General features: G+C 40.2%; 1 protein-coding gene across 2 annotated transcripts in view; it reads right to left on the reverse strand.

Annotated features, from left to right (window-relative positions):
- BTBD7 (BTB domain containing 7) overlaps positions 1-12,234 on the reverse strand; it is a gene marked incomplete at both ends in the record, with an annotated part of 109,627 nt that overhangs the window by 43,841 nt on the left and 53,552 nt on the right. The window lies entirely within an intron of this gene.

Consider the following 12,234-nt stretch of genomic DNA (forward strand, 5'->3'; position numbering starts at 1 on the left):
ATCAAAGCCAACCTCGCTGGCTTAAGGGACCCTGTTTCCAAATAAAAATATAAAACAGTTCTGGGAATTTAGACCGGAGATAGAAGGGTTCCATCCCTAGTACCACCAAAAAAAAAAGTAATAATAAAATAAAATAAAATAAATAAATAAATTAATTAATTCAAATGTAAAGTTTTGGTATAGAGTTATTATACAGGATGTTTTCTCTTTTTATTTTGGCGGTGATGCTGGGGATTAACCCAGAGGCATTCTATCTCTGAGCTACGTCCCGAGACTTTCTTGTTTTGAAACAGGGTCTCACTTAGTAGCTGAGGCTGGCTTTGAACCTGTGATCCTCTGTCTCAGTCTCCTAAGTATTGGGATTACAGGCAAGCATCATCATGCCTTGCTAATTTATCTTTTAAAGTGTAAAGAATATAGGAAGCTTGATCCTCTAGTCTTGATACATGTAGTATGTGGACAGTAAATTCTTGCTTTGAACTTAAGCATTTGCTTCTTTATTCTAAAATGGAAAGAAAGAGCTACCATATTGGTGACTATAAAGATTGAGGTATTCCTAAAAAGAGCTCAGTCCAGTGTCTTTCACTTTTAACAGTGAAATCAGTTCATTACTCATCTATCTTAATTCTTGGAATAGTTTCTTCCAGTCACTTCCAAATCCTGAGATGAACTGAACGTTTACTGAATGTTTTGGTCAGTCTTTCTCCTCTGGATATTTTAGGGGGTAAGAGCAGAGTTTGGTTTTCAGGCAGGAACTTCAACTCTACCTCAATTCTGGTTTTGAAAAGCCAGGACGCTTATGCAACGTAGAGGGTCTTCCCTCCTGTGATTTTCCCACCAAATAACCTGCATCCACTAGTTTTCTTTAACTCCTTGGCAGCACAAGGCATAAGAGTAGCCAAAATTTGATGGCGGCAACTTTAAAAACAAACTGGAAGTCAGATATGGTGGCACAGGCTTGGAATCCCAGAACTCGGGAGGCTGAGACAGGAGCATCACAGGTTTGTGGCCAGTCTCAGCGACTTGGTAAGGCCCTCTGCAACTTACTGACATCCTGTTTCAAAATAAAGAATAAAGTGGGACCGGGGGTGTAGCTCAGCAGTAAAATGCTCCTGAGGTCAATCTCCAGTAACAACAATAATAAAAAAGACATATTACAATTTAAAATTTTTTCCCCTTTAAGTACCAGGGACCTATCCCAGGGCCCCATGCATGCTAGGCAAGCACTCTTATCACTGAGACCAGCCCCTCCCCCCTTTTTTTTCAGTATTGGGGGGCATTCTACCTCTGAGCTATACCCCCAACCCTATTTTTTCTTTATTTTGAAACAGGGTCTCACTGAGTTGCAAAGGGCCTCACTAAGTAGCTGAGGCTGTCCATGAACTGCAATCTTCTGTCTCCGCCTCCCAAATGCTGGGATTACAAGCATGTGCCACCATGCCCGGCTTCTCTCCCACTTTTTAAAGCAAAGGTTACTTGGTTTTCATAGGTATTAAAAAGAAGTAAAAATATGTGACTAAGATTCTACTAAGGCTGAACATGGTGATGCAAACCTGTAATCCCAGTCCTTGGAAAGCTGAGACAAGAGAACTGCAGGTTCAAAGACCAGCCTCAGAAAATTATTGAGACTCTTCGACAACCTAGTGATACCTGTTTCAGAACAAATCAATAAAATAGGTATGGGTGTAGCTCAGATGTAAAATGCCTCTGAATCCAATCTCCGGTAACAAACCAGGAGCAAAGCACTGTGCTAAATCTTGGGTGATTCGAAGATGACCAAGATTCTGATACTCTTTAGGAAACATATTACACTAGAGGTGATAGAAGAAATGAGACAGGTATATAGGTTTTTATTTCTAACTTGTTTTGAAATTACATGAAAAAAAAAAGATTTAAAAGTTCTTAGCAGGGCATGGTGGCTCACACTTATAATCCCAGTAATTGGGAGGCTGAGACAGGTGGACTGAAGGTTCAAGACCACCCTCAACAGCTTAGAGAGATCTTGTTTCAAAATAAAAAATTAAATTGGGCAGGGGTGTCGCTTGGAGGTAGAATGTCCCTGGATTCAAACTCTAGCACCACACACACATGAACAATCAATCAATCAATCAATCAATGCTCTTAGGATACAGAAAATACTTTTAGCTTGGAATGTAAAATCAAAGAAAGTAGTACATGAGTTTGGTTTTAAAGATTATGGTAGCCAGGCGTGGTGGCGCACGCTTGTAATCCCTGCGCTTGGGAGACGGAGACAGGAGGATCGCGCAGGTTCGAAGCCAGCCGCGCTGGCGTAAGAGACCCTGTTTCAAAAATATAAAATAGGTCTGGGAGCGTAGCCCGGAGGTAGAAGGGCTTCCAGGAATCCCAGTACCACCAAAAAAAAAAAAAAAAAAAAAAAAAGATTATGGTAGAATTTGGGGTTTTTTCCCCTTTTTTGCAGTACTGAAGATTAAACCCAAGGACATGCTACCTCTGAGCTACACTCCCAGCCCTATTTTATTCTTTATTTTGAAACAAAGTCTAAGTAGCTGAGGCTGGCCTTGAACCTGCAATCTTGTCTTAGCCTCCCAAATACTGGGATTACAAGTGTGCGTCACCATGCTCAGCTCAGAATTTGGAGATTTAGTGATAAAAGGCAAAGAAAGAAGATATTCCAGACCCCCCCCCACACACACACACAAAAAGTGAGAGCAGAGAGTTAGAGGGTTAGAGGGAAAGTTTGTAGCTTATATAAAAATGATTTACATTTTAAAATATGCAATTAAATATTATACTTTAGAATTCTATCCAAACAGAATAAAGTGGCTTAAAATTATAAGTTATATTATGTTTCCAAGTGTATAATCACAGTCACTTAAACTGTCATTTGTGAAACTAAAATTAATTTTTCATCTGTTACACAGTTAACTGAAACCTGCATTTTCTACTCTGATCTGTTGATAATGGTTCTTAGCTTAGTTCCATTAGTCTGTAGGAAGTACATTCAGACTAATTTGCTGGAGAGAAAACAATTACAAAGAGAAGTAAAATGAACTGCTAGCTCCACTGAACTAAGACAGAAGGAAGAGTGTCAGCACAGACCAATGGAGAGGATGGTTATTTCCCATTTGTTTCAAGCCACACATTCTTGGAACCTGACCAAGTTGCTGAGGAAAAAAATGGGGTCATTGCTTTTAGTTGCTCCGCTGTTGGATTTTTAATTCAATAAAACATAACCACATCCGTGATTAAAAATACAGCAAATGCTGCCGGGTGTGTTGGCGCACGCTTGTAATCCCTGCGCTTGGGAGGCGGAGACAGGAGGACCGCGCTGGTTCGAAGCCAGCCGCACTAGCTTGAGAGACCCTGTTTCCAAATAAAATATAAAATAGGTATGGGAGTGTAGCCTGGAGGTAGAAGGGTTCCATCCCCACACCCCCAGTACCACCAAAAAAACATAAAAAACAAAAAAGCAAAAAATATAGCAAATGCAATACAGAGTCCATTTGGGAATAAAAGTTATAAACAAATTTCATCCTCCAAAGATTAAGAATGTAATTTTGACCACAATGACAAGTTTAAAGTCTGCAATAAAATGCCTGGCACTGAAATATTCATGTAGATGTTAATGCTAATCCTGGAGTATTCTGTTCTGAGGTCAACAGTATTTATGACATGGATGGTTAGCCTGTGTGTTGTAAAGTTTGTGTAAAACCTATGGATCACCTAAAATGTGGATTTTTCCTCAAGAAATAACAAATCATTAATAGTATATACTCATAGTGTCTAAATGGTCAAACACCTGGTCTTTCAGGGTTCTTCCAGTTTAATCATCTATTCTGGAATTTTAGGCACAGTAGTTGTTTTAATATAGGTGCTATTATCAATCAAGTTGTTTGCACTACACCCACAGAAAATTCTAGTTGCCTTCAAGAGAAATGGGGTTTATATGAAAGGGCGCTGTTGGTCAAGATGGAGACCAAGCTGCAGAGTGAGGACTCACGCATGTGTGAGCCCAGTGAGGTCACTGAGTCACGCTGGGACCCTGGCTAATGTCTCCTGTTCTCTGCCTGGACAGCAAATGTCATCACACACCACTGTTACGGCCTTCTCTCTTTTTCCACTAGATGTTGCTGCCTAATGCTTCTTCTAGAAAGAATTCTCTAGAGTCCCTGCTTTTCTGTGCCAATCACTCCTCTAATTCCAAAAGCCAAGGTCACATGCTAAAGGCTAACCACAGAAAAGACTGAGGAAGCAAATCTCAGTCTTCTGGATATTTCTACTGGGGAGTGAGCTCTGCCCTATATTAAGAATTCTCCTAAACTGAGAAGATTCTACTGCTGGGCAGCCCAGAAAGTCAAAGGGCCCAGACGGGAATGCTGCCTGTTCATGAACAAAGGGCTCCAACAGAACAAAGCCCTCTGTCCTCTGAGGGCAGTCTGAGTGGTGACCTAACCAGGTCCCTGCGCCCAGTTTTTAACCCTCCTAGCAGAGCCCACATTCCCCATACCTCAAATAGTTCAGCAACAAACCCGAGACTCTTCCAAGTAGATGCTTTAATCTCTACCAGAGTCTGCTGTTTTGTTGCTGTGACCACAGCCCCCCACCTTCCACCCTGGAAAGTGTCCTCACACCGTCCTTTTCTACCACCATGCCCTGAGTCTCGGGCTTAAGAGTCAGGAGAGCTGGCATGCATCACAGCTTCATCACTTGAGACTGGGAAAGGATGGTTCCTATTCTCTGAGGCTGACTCTACACTCACAGACGGTCAGGATGACCAAATGGAAGAAAGTAAAAGTCCTGTGTAAGAAAATCTTAAGTATGATCTAATTTGTTAACAATTCTCATAGATAGGATAAATTACTCAGTTCTCTAGGTCTCTGGGCTTCTCTAGGTCTCCGTGGGACTAATGGGAACTGATAAATCTTCATTAAAAATTATTTGAGCCAGACGTGGTGGCGCACGCTTGTAATCCTAGCATTCGGGAGGCTGAGACAGGAGGATCCAGGTTCACGTTCAGCCTCAGCTACTTAGTGAGGTCCTCCCCAACTTGGTGAGACTCTGTTTCAAAATAAAGAATAAAAAAAACAGAAGTGGAGGTGTAGCTCAGAGGTAAAATGCCCCTGGGTTCAATCCCCAGTACTGCACACATATAAAAGTAATCAAAATAGTATGTACTTATAATTTTAAAAGCCTCTTAGTAACAAAATGCTTATCGTAAAAACAAAGGCCCACGTCCTATATCCTTTCCACTCTCAGTACTATTCCCAAGAGGCAACTACTTTCAATTCTTTAGCTTTTTCTTCTGATATTTAACTCCCTATATTACAATTTTTACTAAATTGATACTCAGTGTTCATCATATGGCTATTTATAATAATTTATTTATTTATTTTTCCGGGTCTAGGGATGAAACCCAGGGGCATTCGGTCTAGTGTACAATTCCAGTCTCAGCCTCTGGAATGCTGGCATCATATGACTATTTAAATATTGCACGCTGGGCGTGGTGGAGCACACTTGTAATCCCCACGCTTGGGAGGCGGAGACAGGAGGACCGCGCAGGTTCAAAGCCAGCCGTGCTGGCTTAAGAAACCCTGTTTCCAAATAAAAATATAAAATAGGTCTGGGAGTGTAGCCCAGAGGTAGAAGGGCTTCCAGGAACCCCAGTACCACCAATAAATAAATAAATAAATAAATACATAAATAAATATTAAAAAATAAATATTGCTTATTGCCGAACAAAGCTGTATTCTAGAATATTATTTTTCACATGTCATTTTACATTTTTCCTAGATATTAATTTCCTCAACCATTTTTTTTATTATCTGTGAATTTATTGTTAACTCTGCATGAACACACCAAATAACCCATCATGTCTCTTTCAGTATAATTTATTATTTACTGTTCAAATATTTAAGAAACTCATTTCCTCCTGGACACCTCCTTCCACCTATACTGGATTCCGTTTTCTGGATTCTACACTTTGTTCTTGGTTTGCGTCATCATTTGGTGGAACACATCCTCAGTGGCTTCCTGGGTAGAAATGCAGGGAAGATGTGTGTGTGTGTGTGTGTGTGTGTGTGTGTGTGTGTGTGTGTGTGTGTGTGTTAGTTACTAGGGATTGAAGTCAGGAGTATTCTACCACTGAGCTACACCCAGCCCCTTTTATTTTTTATTTTGAAATAGGATCTCACTAAGTTGCCAAGTCTGGCCTCCCAAGTATGGGATTAGGTGACCAGGACTGGCCGGGGAGACAATTTTCTTTGAGGAATGACTGATCCATTTAGTCTTATATTTGATTGGTAGTATGGCTCAATATAAATTTTATATTTAAAATAATCTTACAACAGCTCTTTCCCTTCTCCCGCCTTCCTTCCTTTTGGTAGTGGGGACTGAAACCACGGGCATTCTACCTCTGGGCTAGACCCCACACCAACGTACTTATTTACTTTCTATCTATCTATCTATCTATCTATAAATAAATAAATGTATATATTGTATATATACACACCTGTGGTGCTGGGGATTGAACCCAGGAGCATTATACCTCTAAGCTGCAACCTTAGCTTTAAAAAAAGGAATTTTTTTTTTTTTTAAAATTTTGAAATGGGTCTCTCTAAATTGCAAAGGGCCTCAGTAACTTGCCAAGCCTGGTCTTGAACTAACTGGTGATCCTCCTATCACCATCTCCCGATTATGTGGGTTACAAAAGTACGCCACCATTTTTGGCTATTTTATATTTTATTTTGAAACAGGATTTTGCTAAATTGCTGAGGCATTACAGGTATACACCACAAACACCTGGCCCTAGTACTATTTCAATGAATACAATTAGTTTTAGAAAAGCCTATGTGGAAACCAGGCACAGTGGTGCCCAGGGAAGACTATGGGGCTTGCTGACTAGTCTCTGTAGAACAATGGCGGGCAGGCTAGACTTTCACTGTACAACTCCAGAGTACTGGAGTATAATGTCATTGTGGGACCATAAAACATCAGATTCTACAGCTTTACATACTTCTGGGCTATTCACCAATTCCAAAACTCCAATGCCCTATACTTGCCTGCGTGGTACCAGAGTGAGGAAGGGAACCGGTGATTTCACCGTCCAGTCTAGTCCACAGGCTTCCACGTGATTCCAGATTCCAACCTCCTGTCTCATTCCCATTCTCCTCTGCAGCCATTTCCAGACCAGAGTCTCTCCAGCTCAGCTGGGAATGGTGGCTCATGTTTTTAATCCCAGCATTTGGGAGGCCGAGACAGGAGGATCACAGGTTTGTGGCCAACCTCAGCAACTCAGTGAGGCCCTCAGCAATGCAGTGAGACCCTGTTTGTTTCTTTCTTTCTGTACTGGGGATTGAGCCCAGAGGCATTCTACTTCCAAGCTACACTTTAGTCCTATTTTACTATTTTTTACACAGGGTCTCTCTAAACTGTGTGATTCTCCTGTCTCAGCTTCCCAGGTACTGGGATTACAGGCAAGTGCCACCATGCCTAGCTGATACTCTGTTTCAAAATAAAAAATAAAATGGGGCTGGGGGCATAGGCTCAGAGGAGGAATGCCCCTGGTTTAATCCCTAGTATCACCTTCCCCTCCTAAAAAAAAATCTCTAGCTCAATTTCTTTAGAAAATTTACAAAACTTCAGAAAATCTCAGGTCTCTTGTATTTGGCTGAGTGAAGAAGAAGAACAAGATTTGTCACTTGGCTACACGTGACATTAATGCAAGAACAGACAAATGGACCACTGGGATAAAATGGCTAATGAGTACTGATCCATGCACATGGGAACTTAAGGGGTGGAATATTTAATTAATAGAAGGAGACAATGTTTAATAGAAGGTACTTTGCTAATATATGCACAAAAACAAGGCCACATCTCTTTCTAATCCCATCTAAGAATGTGAATTCTTTCCAGGGTACTTAGATCACCTGGCCTGAGTCATTGCAGAGTTCTCAAGGGGGAAAGAACCCTTTCTCTGAAGTAGCCCTTTATAGACTCTAAATTGTTTTAGGTCTCTTCTCTCTGTTAAACCACTGATTATTTCTCTGCTTTTCATCTGCCAAATTTTCCAGTAATTTTTTTTTATCCACTGCTATTTTCTTCTAGGTATCTTTTTCTTTGAGAATTTATACTTGTCTTATTCCATTACTATGAGGGCTTTGGAGGAAGCAAAACTGAACTCATGTTCAATCTGCTATGTTTCTATGGGAATCAAGGGTAGTTAAACCTAGTGCTAGAACGCCAGGCCTGTGCTGAGGCCTCGTCACCTACGTGAGACTGCATACTGCCTCCCCTCGCCACTGAATGAAACATCTTCTCGGTAGAGGCCAAGAACCTTCTCTTTTGACCCCTTGTCAAACTCGGATGTCTGTCTATATTGTTTCTTTTTTGATGCTCTTGAAGCTATTAAGTTCAAGACTACATAAGCTACAGATCTAGTCTCAAGGTTCCAACATCTCAATAATATAGTTGTCTCCTTTTTAAACTGGACTTTTCCTTTTTACTTTAGGATTTGTGGTGAAATGCACACACATACAATTTACCATCCTAACCAGTTTTAAGTGCACAATTCACTATTAAATACATTCATGATGTTGTGCAACCCTTACCAGCATCCATCTTTGTAACTCTTTTCTTTGCAAAATTGAAACCATCCTCATTACATAATGACTGTTCATTCCTCTCCCTCACTGGGCCACTGGCAACCACAGTTCTACTTTCTGCTTTGACTATTCTACCTCATAAATATAATTACACAGTATTTGTCTTTTTATGACTGGCTTACTTGATTTAGCATAATGTCTTCAAGGTTGTTCCTCTGTCAGTTGCTTGAGTGTGTTAACTTCCACACATTTATAAATTTTCTAGTTTTACTTGTTACTAGTATTTAACTTCATCCCATTGTGGTTGGAGAAAATATTTTATATGATATCTATTTTCTTTTTCCAGGACTGGGGATTGAATCCAGAGACATTCTACCTCTGGGCTATACCCCCAACCTTACATTTATTCTTTATTTTGAAACAGGATCTCATCTCACTAAGTTGCTGAAGCTGGCTGCAAACCCGCAATCCTCCTGTCTCAGCCTCCCAAGTACTAGGATTACAGGTATGTGCCAGCATGCCTAGGAATATGATACCTGTTTTTTAAAATATCTACTGACCTATCTGTGGCCCAATACATGGTCTATCCTCGACAGTGCCCATGTGCATTTGAGAACGTGTGTGCTGGTGCTGCTAGATTTGAAATATCACTGTACAGTACTGTACAGCGGTTTTAAAATATCACTGTACAGTACTGTACAGCGGTTTTAAAATATCACTGTACAGTACTGTACAGTGATTTTTTTTTCAGTACTGGGGTTTTTGGTTTGTATATACTATATGTATAGATATATTGGTGCACCACCACACCTGTCCCCCAACTATATTTTTATTTTATCTTTGCAGTACAGGGGATAGCATCCAGGGGCATTCTACCTTTAAGCTATATCCCTAGACTTATTTTTTATTCTTTATTTTGAAACAGGGTCTAAGTTGGGGAGAACCTCACTAAGTAGCTGAGGCTGGCTGCAAACCTGTGATCCTTCTGTCTCAGCCTCTCAAGTGCTGGGATTACAATCATGTGCCACCACACCTGGCTCAAATTTTTATTTTAAAACAGGGTTTCACTAAGTTGATGAGTCTATTTGCTTAGGCTATGCTCAAACCTGTGATCCTCCTGTCTCAGCTTCCCAATACTGGGATTACAAGCAAGTATCACCATGCCCAGCATCTTACAGCCTTTCTTAACTCAAGAGTCCTCATTTGAAGTACAGAACACAATGCCTACTCAGTCCTCTTCAAGTGGCGCATGACTAATGCCATGCTAAATGCATGGGAAAGAGGCTAAATCATTACACATAATAAATGCCTGAGCATATTATAGACTTAATTAGTTCGAAGAAGTCCTGCTGAAAAAAGATGACTGGAGTGAAGAGCGACAAGTAGTCTGATACTTAATAATAGTTTGATAAGTACAATAATAATAAGTATGTACCAACTCCCTATAGATAGTGATAAAAGTATAATAAAATCTCAATAATTAGCAAAAATCTATGAAATGTGCCTAATTTTTTTGTTTTTCTTTTGGTACTGGGGATTGAACCCAGTGGCATTTTACCTCTGAGCTACACTCCAACCCTTTTTATTTTTTAAGTTTGAAACAGGGTCTTGCTAAGTTGCTGTGGCTGGGCTTGAACCTGCAATCCTTCTGTCCAAGTATCCCAAGTACTGAGATTATAGGCATGTGCCACTACACCTGGCTCTAGTATTGTTTTCATTAGTACTATTATTTTTAGAAACAACTACATGGGAGCCCGGTGTGGTGGCGTACACTTGTAATCCCAGTACTTGGGAGGCTAAACCAGGAGGATCACGGGTTCACGGCCAGCCTCAGCTACATAGTGAGTAAAGCCTGCTGCAATTTAGTGAGACTGTTTCAAAATAAAGATTAAAATATAGGGCTGGGGGTATAGCATGGAGGTAGAACACTCCTGGGTTCGATCCCCAGTACTATACAAAAAAAGAAAAAGAAAACCCTACTAGAGCTTGGGGGGTATAGCTCAGTGGTCGTTGACCATTTGCCTAACATGCATGAGCCAAGGCCCTGGGTTCAATTCCCAGTATCCAAAAATAAAACAAAATAACAAAAACTAAGTGGTAATGAAAGATGTGTGTTGTCATGATTACCTTTTGAAGCTTACATTTATTGAATGCTTACTGTGCATCAGGTGCTGTTCAGATCATTTAGCTTACATTATTTCTTTGAATCCTCAAAATCCTACCTTACAGGGTTTGCCTCTCTTATTTTACAAATGAGAAAACAGGGCCTTAGGTTGTGCAACCTGCTTAAGGTCAAACAAGTTAAGACATGGTAGAGAAGGATTCAAACCCAGTCTATCTGGTTTCAGAACCTGAGCTCTTAAGCTTTATGGTATGCAATCCCTCCCCAAGTCACTAAATATTCTCCTTCCCATGGAAATGAGGTATATGTTACGTTGAACTTATGGTGGTTATAACCCGAATATACATATTATCATAGCTATGGAGGGAAGATATGCCCCAGATGGCACGCAAATGTAAAGCCAATGACCCAAACTGTCTTTTGAATAATGGAAAGCAGAGAAGCATGTACACTGTTGTTTTTTGCTTTAACTAACCAGATTAAGAAAATACAAGGAGCCGGGCGTGGTGGCGCACGCTTGTAATCCCCGCGCTTGGGAGGCAGAAACAGGAGGATCGCGCAGGTTCGAAGCCAGCCGCGCGCCCTGGTTTAGGAGACCCTGTTTCCAAATAAAAATGTAAAAATAGGTCTGGGAGTGTAGCCCGGAGGTAGAAGGGCTTCCAGGAACCCCAGTACCACCAAAAAAAAAAAAAAAAAAAAAAAAAAAAAGAAAATACAAGGAGCATTGTATATACCTTTACTACATAAAATATAATATCTAGCCAAATGACAAAAAAAAAAAAAAAATCCCCCCAAAAACTCACTTAAGACCTCAAGGTAAGTAATCAAATATTACCGAACGATTCAAGAGCAGACTTTTAAGTTTACTTTCATTGAAAAATTTTAAAAATACTAAATTTAGGAATGAATCCTTATATATATATATTTTTCTTTCTTTCTTTCTTTCTTTCTTTCTTTCTTTCTTTCTTTTCTTTTCTTTTTTTTTTTTTTAGGTACTGGGGGCAGTCTACCTCCAAACTACAACCCTGGCCCTATTATTTTTTTTTTTAAGTCTTTATTTTGAAACAAGGTCTCACTAAGTTGCAGAGGACCTAAGTAGGGGAGGCCGGCTGCAAACCTGTGATCCTCCTGTCTCAGCCTCCCAAGTACTGGGATTACAAGCATGCACCACCATGCCTGGCCTTATATTTTAAAAATAGCAAAGTAGCAGGGTGAGGCTTTTTATTTAGAAACAGGGTCTTGCTAAGCTGCTAAGGCTGGACTCACATTTGTGATTCTCCTGTCTTAGCCTCCCATGTACTAGGATTACTGGTACTACTGCTGCCAGCTTCTAATATACTTCTGTTAATGTAATTTTCATGTATTTGATTGCCTAGAACAGAAAAAAATGTGCCTTCCTAATTTAAATTTTTAGTTTAATGTAATCAAAGAAGGTACATGAGTCCGGCATTAACTATGCTTTATATGAAATAGGGTGCTGTTTGATGTGCAAGTTGAACTTAAAAAAACAGGGCAGGGGGTATAGCTCGG

This window comes from Muscardinus avellanarius (assembly GCF_963383645.1).
Source record: "Muscardinus avellanarius genome assembly, chromosome: 12".
NCBI lineage: Eukaryota > Metazoa > Chordata > Mammalia > Rodentia > Gliridae > Muscardinus > Muscardinus avellanarius.